Source organism: Peromyscus californicus, unplaced genomic scaffold (genome assembly GCF_007827085.1).
Source record: "Peromyscus californicus insignis strain IS unplaced genomic scaffold, ASM782708v3 Scaffold_5__1_contigs__length_169319896, whole genome shotgun sequence".
NCBI classification, from domain to species: Eukaryota; Metazoa; Chordata; class Mammalia; order Rodentia; family Cricetidae; genus Peromyscus; species Peromyscus californicus.
Window position 1 is genome coordinate 74,728,831 of NW_026294573.1, and position 14,067 is coordinate 74,742,897.

The following is a 14,067-nucleotide window of genomic DNA, read 5'->3' on the forward strand; positions in this document are numbered from 1 at the left end:
GAAGCAGTGTCTTAGTGAAGTCTACAGGTCTTTACAAATAAGTACAACTCGAAACAACGTACTTGACTAAGCATGCTACTAGTTTCACACTCGGAATTGTTGACTTAGTGGACAGGGCAGATGGCCAGTGTTTTGATGTCTTTCTCCGGGTTTGATTGTTATTAATGCTGTAATATTGTGCCTCTGTACATAGGCATAAACAACATTTTGCCTACTCACTCCTTGGCTTTTTTGTACACTGCTAAGTGTTAATGCTTGCATGAGATATCCCAGGACTGCCAAACCATTCTCTGCCCTTGGGTGGACTACATTGTACCATCAGTTTGAGTACTTCCTATGGAAACTTAGACCCAGTTTAAGCCTGGTTATACTGAACTTTCTCCCCGGACTCTCAGATATAGCACAATGTTTAGAATAGGTGCTTGGTGCTTGTCTCACAAATGATGTACTAAATTCAGGATTTTCTAAGTTGCCATTTAAGCCCTAGTTATAGGCATATTTGACTATGTGAATCCTGTGCTAGTACATAAAGATTTTATTCTGATCATCAGTCAAAGAGACTAATACCACATCCATCAATAGACAAAAATTTATCCCATTCATGTTTCATTGGGGTGATTAATTAGTACTACTCATGCTGAAATTGGTGTCATGGCATAGATACCTGGGAGGAGGAAATGTCAACTGCCTCCTTCAAGTTAGCCTATGATAGGCATGTCTGGAGGGGCATTTTTACATTGCTAATTGATATAGGAGGGCCCGACCCACTGTGGTTGTCCCATCCTTGCCTTGGATACATACATACACACATACACACACACACATACACACACACACACACACACACACACACATACACACACACACACACACACACACACACACACACACACACACACACACACACACACACACTATGGCAGCTTATTTAGCCAGGGGAAGCAAGCTAGTAAGCAGCTTTCCTCCCTGATCTCTGCTTCAAGCTTCTGCCTTAAGTTCCCACCTTGACTTACTTCCATGATAGACGGAACCTAGAGACTAATTACACATAATTTACATCTAAACATTATAGAACTCCAGAGCTGAGAAATCAGAAGCCATTTTATTTGTATTTTATTGAGAAAATAATCAAAGAAATTATTATTACATTTTCTGGTCAGTCTTATTTGGATCAGATTTTCAAACTCCAAGTGTGTCACAGGAGGCTGAAGTGTGGGTTCTGATCATGTAGGATCCTGGCTTTTATATTCCACTTCATATCTTTGCCACTTTTTCTATAAAGAAACAGAACCCTGCTCTTGGGTGTCTTTCTTACCCTTGCATCTGGACCTAGGAGTGGTTAACCTTGAGGATTCAACTGTGCTCCTACAGAGACAGGGACAGCTTTCTAACTCCTCTGAGCAGCACTTCTAAGACACTCTCGACCTTTCTCAGTTACCTGCACAGGGGATCCTCCATTGGAGTTGCACCCTTTCCACTGTGGAAGGTACTTAATCACATTCTGAACAGTGGAGCAGATCTTATCTTTATTCCCTTCAGATCTGCTTGTGTTAAAATGTTATCTTCATTATCCCATCCATGTCGACTCCATGTATGTGATTCTTCTGTTTGTTCATGAACATGAGTTCTATTTGTGTGCAAACAAGGTGGCATCTGAAGAGTGGGTACATTTTTCTTTTCAATAATAAGAATCATATGGGATGATGGGGATGGGAAGATTGTTCAGTGGTTAAGAGAACCAACTAACTGTTCTTGCAGACCACCCAGAATTTGCCTCCTGAAATTTACATGGTGGCTCACCACCATCTGCCACTCCAGTTCCAGGGGATTCAATGTCCTCTGGCTTCCACAGGCTCCAGACACACATGCAGTTCTCATATATACACGCAGGCAAAACACTCATATACACAATATAAAAATAAACAAGTCTTTGCAAAAATTTAATTTTTCAAAAAGAAATATCAAGGATATTGAATTATATTTGTCACAAGAGCTTAATGAAGAGGGAAAAGAATAGCCTGAGTGTTGCTGCCAGCTCAGATGGATTTTGTGGCCACACAGCTCTTTGGGAATCTAGGCTACAGCTTGAGTTCACACAGTCCAAGTCCACATCGGATAAAGAAACACAGTTGCTTGGGAACATCAGTGAGCATGAAATTCATATTGATTTAATGCCCAACAGAAAAGTGTTCTTTTCAGAAACCTGCAGTGTAATTCTAAATATAAAAAAATGTAGTTTTTTTATTTACTTTTTCTCCTTTATTTTCTATTTGTTCTGTTTTTCTTCCCTAATACTTTTTATTCATTTTTGCTTGTACTATATATATATGCTAAATTATTTCTGGAACAAGACTATATATATGAGTGAAAGTTGAAAGGAGAAAATTTACAAGTGATCATGTTGAAGATTACATATTAAAATATTACTGTTCTCTGGTTGCTTTGTCTCCATTCTTTTAAGCATTGTTTTTTGCAAGTGAATGTGTATATGGTGTGTGTACCTGTGTGTTCTCATATGTGCTAGCATTTAGCTGTGAGTGCATATGTGTTATGCATGTGGAAACCAGAGATTGATGCTGGGTGTATTTTTTATGTATTCTGCCTTTTGTACTGAGACTGAGTCCCTCCCTAGAACACACAATCTCTGATTTGACAAGAAGAGCTGCCGGGCGGTGGTGGCGCACGCCTTTAATCCCAGCACTCGGGAGGCAGAGCCAGGCGAATCTCTGTGAGTTCGAGGCCAGCCTGGTCTTCAAAGCAAGTTCTAGGAAAGGCGCAAAGCTACACAGAGAAACCCTGTCTCGAAAAAAAAAAAAAAAAAAAAGACAAGAAGAGCTAGCCAGCTTGCTCTGGGTATCCTTTGTCATTGCCTTCCTAGCTCTTGATTTTGGGGTACTCACCATGCATGCACAACATTTAAGTGGGTGCTAGGAATCCAAATTTCATTACCATCTCAGCCATCTACCCAACTCCATTCATTTTAATTTTTGAGGCTAAATTAGGAACTCTAATGAGCATGTGAAGCATTAACTCAAAGACTATTTTTCTAGTATTAAGTCTGGGGAAACAAGAATGTTCTCCTTTAACTTTTGGCTTTGGGAATAAATAAAAAAGAACTAATGACAGTCATTTATAATGTATGATTGTAATTAAATAATACAGTTGCTTTTCTCTATTACAATTGATTTCTTTGAGCAAATCTACCATATTTTTGGTGTAATTAATAGAAGTCATAAATCTTTGCAAGCTGTTTCTGTTACAGCACAGTAATATAAGAACATGAGGTTTTAGGATGACATCCTGTTAGATATTTAGCTAAAATGTGCTTACACCATTTAATAAATGTGTCAAATGGAGTCTAGCCACAGCACTTTAAAAACTAAAGCTGTCACAGATTTACTTATTGTTCTTGTGTGCTTTCTGTTGCTATGATAAACATCATGATCAAAAGCAACTTGGGGAAGAAAGGGTTTATTTCGCTTACAAGTCTTGATCACAGTCCCATGGAGAGAAGCCAAAGCTGGGACTCACAGCAGGAGCTTGGAGTAAAAATCACAGAGGAATGCTGTTTATTGGCTTGCTTCTCCTGGCTTGCTTAGCTGCCTTTCTTATATATACCAATCCCACCTACCCAAGAATTATTTGGCCCACAGAGGGCTGGGCCCTTCTGCATCAAGTAGCAATTAAGAAAGTGTGCCAAGGACAAGCATGGATGATGGTACATGTCTTTAATCCCAGTACTCAGGGAGGCAGATTCAGGAGGATCTCTGTGAGTTCCAGACCAGCATCTTCAAAACATAATGTGGTCCAATACACTTAGGGCTATATATGGAGACCCTGCGTCGAGAGAGAGAGAGAGAGAGAGAGAGAGAGAGAGAGAGAGAGAGAGAGAGAGAGAGAGAGAGAGAGAGAGAGAGAGAGAGAGTGTAGATGCTCCACAAATTTGCTAACAGGCCAATCTAACGGAGGCAGCCTCATGATGTTCCTTCTCAGGTATGTCTGTATTTCTGTCAAGTTAACAGAAACTAACCCACATACAGATCTTTCAAATCCTTTGTGTAAAGAAGTTATGTTTCCATAATAGTTACTGCTTTAGTTACATTGAATAACTTAGTGGAGTGAAACTATTAAAGGATTATTTAGATGCTACTCTGAATTTTATTAAATGTCACTCCTGTTTATAAACACTCTGGCACCATTATATTTATTAAGTACTCCCTCTTAATTATCACATTTTGTCTAAATTGAAAAATTTTTTGTTTAGGATGGCCAACTGACATATTTGAACAAATTTCATTCCTCAAAGTAACTGAATGTTTCAGTCTCTCACTTTTTACATTATTTCTATTCCCCTACAGGATCCTTTTGTATATTGTCATTTTAATGCTTGTGACACTTGCTCTAAGTAAGTTACACCATGTACTATACAATAGTATGTTGTTGTTTGAACAGTATAATGGTATTATGGATCTTTATTCCCCTGATCTTTCACAGAGAGAATTAGATGTAATTGTTGCATTTTTTTATTTGTTAACTTTTTTGAACCATTATCATGAGTAATTATTATATATACATGTTATGTATTAGGGTAAAGGTAACTCAAGATATACAAAATAAATTTTGATTTCTCCCAGACTGATTAATGTCTCTCATTATCATAAATTACTACAATGGATCCCCTAGCTTTATCAAACAAGATGTATCACATTTTATTAGAAGAATTAAATATGTTTGCTTTTTCTGATAAATGTATCTTTCTAGCATATTTCTATTTTAAAGAAAATTCTCTATTAGCCTATTTTCTCTCCCTTGTAGAAGCGTCTTGCAGACATTGCTAATGACAGAGACTGCTACAGGCACAGTGTGGAAATCTCATCTGCTGGGGGTGACTATTACAGTGCCTATTTTGCCGAGCACTCAAGTGTCAAATGGAGTGCAAGCACAGCACACTCAAGCACAAGCCATTGTTTTGGTACTTCCTCCTGCCCCTTGTGTGGAGAGACCTTCCCACATGGTGCTAGGGAAGATACATAACTTGTGTCTTGGAGGAGGGATTCACTCTTCTAGCACATCTTTAGATCCACCTGAATACACTAGTTTACTTTTCCCTGTGTGAATTAGGCTATATGGTTGTAGTGAACCAGGTTGATCTTCATGTTCTCCAGTTCACTGAATATAGGAGATATTTTTCAAAAGGCCCTTGTGGAGTCCAATTAACTTTAAAATAAAATAGATAATGAATACAATTAAACTTTTAAAATACAAAGTATTTATATTAATGCTCCAATAGCTCTCCAACATAATGGCCTATAGCATCTCATATACATGAAGTAATATGATAATATACACCCTTGAGGTATATATCTATATATACATATATATGAATGATCACTTTCTTTCCAGTGTTTTTGTTCTTGCTTACATATATATGAAAATTGTCATTTAAGTATTTGAAAAGAATTCATTTTTAGTTGCATGTATTTGAGTCCGTGTTGTGAATACATGCATGTGAATGCTAGTAACCAAGAAGTACAGAGGCACTGTATCCTCAGGACCTGGCATTATGGGCCACTGGAGGTGGGTCCTGGGAAGGAAACTGGGATCCTCTGGAAGAGCAGTAGTTTGTAGGCAGAGTTTTCCTGTCCTGGCAGTCATTTCCCAAATAACCACAAGATAATCTTATTATTCATTTTAAATGCTTAGCTGATAGCTCAAGCTTATTACTAACTAGCTCTTACAACTTAAATTAACCCATTTATATTAATCTATGTGCTGCCTCAAGACTCATGGCATTTACCTCTCATGGAATGTCTTGCTTACTCTCCTACCAGCTGGCAACTCCTCCGACTCCTCCCTCCCTCCTCCCAGCAAGCATCCTTAGTTTGGTTGTCCTGCATATACTTTCTGCCTGGCTATAGGCCAATCAGCTTTTTATCAAAACAATCCAAGTGACAAATCTTCACAGTGTACAAAAAGATTATTCCACAGGAGTACTTTTCTTCATTTTTTACTTTAACCATTTACTCATCTCTCCAGCTCATCATTTAAGTACCTAAAGACCACATTGGTCCTACTGCTCCTCTAAGCAGGGAAGGCCCTGCGTGGCTCTCAGCCCTCTAACACTTCTTCTGAATGGTGGTGGTGTGTGGTCTTCTCATCTGTAGTGATTTGTTGTGTGTTTCCAGAAACAGCATTTGCTGGACCTTTCGATTACCTTTGTGTTCAGTTCAGAAGAGTAAGTACACTACACCATCTCTTACATGGCAAAACTCTTGGCATTCTTTCTCAACATTTAAATGAAAGTCTGACCTATATAATTTGTAATATAAGAAACAAGGTCTTAATGCTTGCTCAAAAGTGTCAACCAACTGTGGAGTTGCTTCTCAGGGTCTGTCTCTCTGACACACTGTGCTGAACATTTTTAATAGTTTGGGAATGGTGAGCCACAGTATGTTCGATTAAGTAAGCCTTGCTTGCCATATGAAGATTTACTGAAATTTCTTTGTAAGTTTTCTGTTGTAAAAATGTGTTTGAATATTAAGATTTTTATTCATATGTCCTAAACATGATTTAAAATGTGCCAGTTAATCTTGTAGAAATGACTGGGTGTCATTTTTCACATTGATATAGTTTGTTGAGTTAGTAAGAAGTTCAGACACCTGTTCATTTTTTTATCTGACACTCATTAAAAACCTGCGCAGTTGTGCTGATGAAACTTCAGGCATCAGCCATTGATTTTGACTCTGATCACAGTGAAGAGTGAGCAATGTGTTTGGTACATGTGTTCCACAGATAAACATCTGTGCACATTCCCCTAACTGTAAATCCTCCATTTGGGTTAATGCTCTGTATTTAGGAGAACATGCTGATTTTGTGTCAGTATTTTGAGGAGTTAAATAAACATCAAGAACCTGGGGGAGGACATCACGTTTTGCTAGGTGCCTAGAGTACCAATAGTGTTCTGTCTGGTTCAAAATCCACATAATCTGTTTTTAACTGTTCCAGAGTTCTTTTAAAAATAGAATTTCTATGTTAACATTACTGTACTTTGATACTTTTTGACCCCATGTGTTTCATTTTAAAGTTATTTTGATTACTATGTGCATTACAAGGTTGGACTTAAAAAGAATTCTATAAAATCAGCTAGCTAAAACAGATTTCTGTGCTGCCCAGCTATTTGTGTTTAAGAATTCTCTTCTTAAAAGGAGAGAATTAGACTTATTTTATTAATGGACAGCTGGCACTTTAAATTATACTATAGGGCTCAGGGAGCTTAATCAGTGAAGACAGCTCAGATTTAAGGCTTGATTTCAACTTGTACCCTCTTCCTGAATGGGAACTCTGTGATTGATAGATCAGGCCTTGATTACTAATCTGGTTTGTTCTCGGTGCTCACAGAATAACAACTTGTTACCTTCAGACTTGATATTTTAGTCTACTAGACATCCTTATGAATTTGATCTTTGGAAATCTTAAAATAATCTTTAATTAGAGCACTTGGAAAAAATTCACCTCTCCCACATTCTTTCTCCCTTTGCTTCCGTTTTCCATAAATTATTCTGTTTCATTTTGATTGCAATCAAGCAGTTATCTTTTGAACATTAAATCAAACCTGCCAATAGAGAGCTACCTTGGATCATTCCATAGAAGGACCAAAGTCAAAAGGAAGCTCAGTGAACACTCTTAAGTGAGTGAGCAGATTTTTTTTTTCCTTTGAAGGAGATTTAAGCCATGAATGAGAACAAAATAAGGTTTTCATTACATTTGGCCCTGATCTTTTGAACTGTAATTTACAAAATCCCAGTTGTAAGTGGAATCAGGTTGCTAATCAACTGATGGTAACATTAGGAGGTTTTTTGGGGGTTCTCAGGTGGGTAGAGTATAACCAGGAGGCTGTTTATAGAGGGAAGCCGAAGAGTCACTATCAGTGCTGCGAAAGGAGAAAACTTGAACTGGCCTAAAGTGACTTAGAAGGTGAAAGGGGGGGGTGAGCCATCAAAGAAAGTTAGTCCTAGATCCTTTGTGTAAGGGTAATTTCAACCCTGTTCCTGCTCACAAACCTAATTCACAGTGCATGGAACTTTGACATCCAGTGTTGTAAGATAACATTCTTATGTGTATTTTTAAACTACTGAGCTTGTAACTGCTAATTATAACAGCAATAGGAAATTAATTTCCTTCCCAAATTTTATTTTTTCTTAAGTTTTATATGTGTATGAAAAAGTCTAAATAGGCTAGTGAGAGTGCTCAATGTATAAAGCACTTTCTGCTGATCCTGATGACCAGAGTTGGGTCCCCAGAATCCAGTTGGTGGAATGAGAGAATTACTCCTATAAGCTGTCCTCTGACCCCCATGTCCACACTATGGTACATGCATACCTACATATACAAAATCAATAAATATTTAGAAACAGTAAATTTCATAAAGAAATTCATTATGTATAATTAATACATACTAACATATTTCAATAGAAAATAACAAAAATATCTTTATCTTTTGAAATATTTTTCAACCTAGCTTAAGGAAGGCTATGTTAACAGACCAACTGGTTTCATCAGTGTTCCTAAAACCAGTTCAACCTCATTAAACTTATATATCATCCAAATAATCTGTGGTATGACTATATTCGTTTTGCAAAATAACACTGGTCATGATTTCAGTGAAGATTCATGAAGACCAACCAGTGACCATTTGAAAGGAAGTTATTTCTCTTGTCATCAGTATGATTCCCATTCAGGAAGCTAGGTTGACATTTTCTCAATTTGCAAATGTATGTTTGAAAAGTACAGCTAGCCACCACAGGACTTCAGTAATGATCATTCCTTTCTACAAAATATTGTAACAGGTTGTGTGGGCTCATTTCAGGAATCAAAGGAATGTATCAATTCTCATTCAAACGGAAGCATGACTGTTGATTTCTGCGGTGGCAAACATACCAAGGCATCCAAGTACCAGGATGCTATCCAAGGCGGGTTTCTGGAGAGGAACAGACCCTGCTGGGAACTCACTGTCATCTACAGAAATTGGATTACATTCTGAACTCCATGTTCTAGTTTTGGAGTCACAAATAGCTTATGGTGACAGTAAATCCAGACTCCAATGAAAGTCGGAATACTTTCAGCATTGGTAATTCACATTAATAGAATTAAGAGAAGTAGGTGGAAAAGTTTCATTTTACTGATTTTTAATTTATTCTTGAAATTTCCCACATTGTGTAATTATCCTGTTAATACACCCATTTCATCCCAAGCTCTCCCAAACATTGCCCCTTTCCTACTTCATTTTTTTTTGATAGCCCATGAAGTCCAATTTGTATATGGGTGTCGGGCTGTCCACTAGAGCAACTGAAACCTACCATGGTTACACCCTCAAGAAAAAATGATTTCTTCTGCCCCAGCAACTAGCAACTTCCAGTAGCTCCTCAGTACAGGATGGGGGCTGGAGAGTACCTTCCTCATCTATGGTGAAATTTTGGCTGAATTGATCTTTTCTAGTTAACTACAGCTACTATGAGTTCATGAATGCAAGAGCCATGTCATGCTCTGAGGACAGCATTTCATAACATTCTTCTGTGTTGTCAGTTTTTTTTTTTTTATATTCTTTCTTTTTTCTCTTCTGAGATGTTCTCTGGGCCTTGATGATAGGGTTGGGGTGAGAGAGATGTCCTATTTAGTGCAGAGCACTCAGTCTCTTACTTTCAACACTTTGACAAGTTTTTTGGTCACAGCACTAACTAGTCCTCACCAGATATACAGCATCTGAGACCAAGGCTGAGATCAGCCCAAGTATATGTATATAAACATAAATATTAAAAGGCAATTTAGCAAAAATAACAATTGCAGGTTCTACCCTAGTGCCTCTGAGTTTCTCAGCCATGGATTTTTGACCAGAATTACAGTACTTGGCATGAAATTCTCTCCTCTGGAGCAGACTTCACATCTGATCAGAAGACTATTAACTACCCTATAACAGTTGTTCCATTGTACTGGTAGGCTCATCTTGCCTGGTGGCTGAGTATTATAACATAAAGGGTCTGGCTCTGGGTAGGACCATTGATGTTTTTCTCCCAAGCAGTTTGGATAGCATTTTGAAAGTTAGCCAATGGGCAAGCAGAGTCTTGATATGTTTAGGACTGATGTTTCTGCATACTATGGCCAAAGTGGGTGATGTATTTATTAATATGCTCTTATCATGTAATTATGATGGGTAACTAAGGGCAATGACAATAGATAACTTCTGTTGTTTCGAGAACTCTAGTGCCAAACAGACCCAATAACTTGTAGAGAGGTATCCCATGCCCTGCACTGTAATTTTGATTAAATATCCTAAGTCTTCTAAGAGCATCATTGTTGACCTATATAAGATAATTCCATCTGAACTATTTTGTTTTGTTTTTAGTTATATATTGAAATTAGCTTACTACCCAGTGGGTTGCCATAAGGCATTTTCATGTATCCTTAGTTTTGGTTAAGCCACCCAATATCCTCTTCTGGCCTCCACTGACACTGCAGACATGTGGTGAACAGTCATACATGCAGAAAGAACACCCATACACATGCAATTAAAAAGTTTAAACAATTTAAGTTCAGCATCATTCTTATATTATCAATGACAAGTCAACCAGAAGAAATCAGGGAAATAATCTCATTCATAATAGCACCAAGAAAAATTAAATACTTGGGAATAAATCTAACCATGGAATTGAAAGGCATCTACCATGAAAGTTTTGAAACTGCAGAAAGTGTTGAGACACTTGAATATGGAAAGACATCCTATGATAATGATTAGAGAGAATTAATCTTTTGAAAATGGCCATCCTACCAAAAGCAATCTGCAGCTTCAATGAAAACCCAATAAAAATTTCAACTTCATTTTTATTTTCATTTATTTATCTATCTATCTATCTATCTATCTATCTATCTATCTATCTATCTATCTATTTATTCGAGACAAGATTTCTCTGTGTAGTTTTGTGCCTGTCCTAGATCTCGATCTGTTGACCAGGCTGGTCTCGAACTCGCAGAGATCCGCCTGGCTCTGCCTCCCGAAGTGCTGGGATTAAAGGCGTGCACCACCACCGCCCGGCTCCATCTTCATTTTTAATGGACCTAGGTAAAGCAATCCAGAAATTTATATAGAAGCACAGAAGACTAAGGGGAACCAAAACAATCTAAAGAGTACTCTAGAAAATATTGCCATATTTGATTTCAAATTACACTACAGAGCCACAGAAAAAAATCAGCATGGTTCTAGCACAAAAACAAAACAAACACATAAACTGATGTAATAAAATCAATGTGCACACAACTATAGTTACCTGAATTTTGACAAATACACATTGTAGAAAATCATAACACCTTCAATAAATGATGCTGGGAAAGCTGTATTCAACATGAATGAAAATGTAACTAGGTTCATCTCTCACCTTGTGCCAAATTCTAAATAGATTAAGGACCTCATCGTAGTACCTGATACCCTGAAAGCGATAGACGAAAATGTAGGGAGGATCCTTCAACTTACAGGCTGAATAAGACTCCTCCAGTAGTGTAGCAAATACAACCAGCTACTCTTCTGCCCAGTGGTTGCTGTCTAGAATATAAAAAAGAACTGGAAAAACTGAACAACTCAATTGAAAACTGGCCTATAGAACTAAACTGGAAATTCTGAAAAGTAGGAATGTAAATAGTTAGGAAAGAAAACCACTTAGCGTTGTAGCGATGGTTCAAATAGTGCTTAAATCACTTTACGGTTCCATCTCCCCCGAGTCCAAATGACATCCTAAAGAATACATGACAGTACATGCTGGTGGGGATGCTCACGAGGGAACTTCCATACTGTTGGTGGAAGGGTAAACAAGTGTGGCCACTTGACAGTCACTCTGGAGGAGGTTTCTCCAAAAACTAGAAATAGATTGGCCAAGGTTAGGGGTTTTCATATTTTTTCTTGTGTCTCTGTATGCATTTATTTATTTATTTACTTATTTACTTATTTATTTACTTATTTATTTGGTGTAGGGGTGGGTGTTTTGTTTGTTGTGTGTGCATTGTGGTGGTAGTTTTGTTTTTTGTTTATTTCTTTTTTGTGTGTTTGTTTTTTTTTCTTTTTATCATTATGATTATTAAGAGATTTTCTATTTATTTTACATAGCAAGCACAGATTCCCCTGTCCTCCCTCCTCCCATCCCCTGCCTTCCCCCCCCCAACCCAACCCCCATTCCTACCTCCTCCAAGGCAAGGTCTCCCATGGGGAGTCTCCCATGGTACACTCAGTTGAGGCAGGTCCAGGCCCCTGCTTCCTGCACCAAGGCTGTGCAAAGTGTCTCACCATGGACACTAGGCTCCAAAAAGCTGGAAAATGCACTAGGGACAGGTCCCAGTCCCACTGCCTGGGGGCCCCCTAAACAGTTCAAGCTAAACAACTGCTTTTTTTTTTCTTTTTTCTTTTTTGAGACTACATTTACAATCAGGACACGAGTCAGAAAGTAACAGCAATTCTGCTCAACTTTTCCCTGTCCATAGTGAAATTTCAAGAATATGTAAGATCTTTTACTCTTTCAACAGTGTTGTATGAGCTTTGGCTTTTCAGTGTTGTTAGGTACAGGTTGTACCTATCCCTAGGTCATCTGAATAGAGGGTAGCCTTCTAAAAAGATGTAGTTTGGCTGGCGGTTCACAGTTTCATTTAGCACAGTAATATCTCTGTTTACCTAAATAATAGTAAAATACCTCCCCGAAAAATGTTGTTTTCATATACTTACATATTTCTTGGATTTTTTTAATCATGTCCTCCAAATGTTAGGTAATAGTAACCCATTGAAAATCAGTGGAGTTACTTAGTCATTATATTATAGTTCATAGCACCCCAATTACAATACCTTGTATAGTAACATAAATTACTAGGTTCCTCAGTGGAAATATTCATGTAGAAGGTCTGAATTATAATCCGTGAATTTTGATTGATGTGTACCCTAAAGACTTCTCTTAGGAAGAATGAGAATTCATTTTTGTCTCCTAGTTTATAAATTGAGTAAAAAATAAATAAAAAAAAAAATCAATACTTGCCTAAGGTGACAGGAAAGGCAGACTATGGCGTTCTTTCCATTAACTGTAGTGTGTGTGTGTGTGTGTGTGTGTGTGTGTGTGTGTGTGTGTGTGTGTACTGACAATACACTTCCTCTTAAATATACTGCTGCACTTTATCTTTTCAGATGTAATATGTGTGCAATCTAACTTGTTATAGCATTCACTTTAGATTGACATATATATGTACTTGTGCTAAAGATCATAATTTCTTTGATTAAAGCAAAAAAAATCGCAGTGTGCAGCTTGTGATAACAAACTATCCATTCCTCTCTGCACTGGTGTGTCTTTTATGTCTTGTAGCTTTGGAGACAGGGCTTCAAAAATACACTTTCATTATTACAGTTGTCGTGAGCTTATTATGATTGTGGAACAAAAAAATATCAGCTGGTAAGATTTTTTCAAAATGTGAATACTACAGCTGGCTTCTTATTTCTGTCCATTCTAAAGATACTGTGGCTAGCCTAATTTGTATGGGCCCACTAGATCATGCCTAATTGAGTTAATGAAGCTCTTCTGTAGCAAGAAGCCTCCAAAGGAAAATAAAAACACAGAATGGAATTTCAGAATGCAAATTAGCCCAGCTTTGCTGGCTTCTACTCTCATGGGTAGAAGTCACAGAGTAAAAGAAAATCCTTCAATTAAAGCCAATTACTGAACACAGTCAAAGCTCAGGTTTCCCTAAAACTGTCAGTTGAAGCAGCATGTGTTCTATGGAGGCCAGTTCTTGACCCTGCCTGGGATGCAAAGAGCAAGTATTTACTGCTTCATTTCAGTGACTTGGTTGTTTCAAGTATCTGTCAACATCATTGGGAATTTATGACTTTCATCTACATTTGAATAAAAATATTATTTGGATCAGTGGAGGTTTATATTTACAGATCTTTATTTAAGCTTTATCCTTCTTACCAAGTGGCTTGGTCTTTTCATGTAACACGTCTTATGTTTCTTGCTCACTTAGCTGTAAACACTGTGCAAATATCTGTGG

At 37.6% G+C, this 14,067-nt stretch overlaps 1 protein-coding gene across 48 annotated transcripts in view; it reads left to right on the forward strand.

The window, feature by feature from the left end:
- The window catches only part of Ptprd (protein tyrosine phosphatase receptor type D), a 2,293,154-nt gene that overhangs the window by 2,019,570 nt on the left and 259,517 nt on the right, over positions 1 to 14,067 (forward strand). The window lies entirely within an intron of this gene.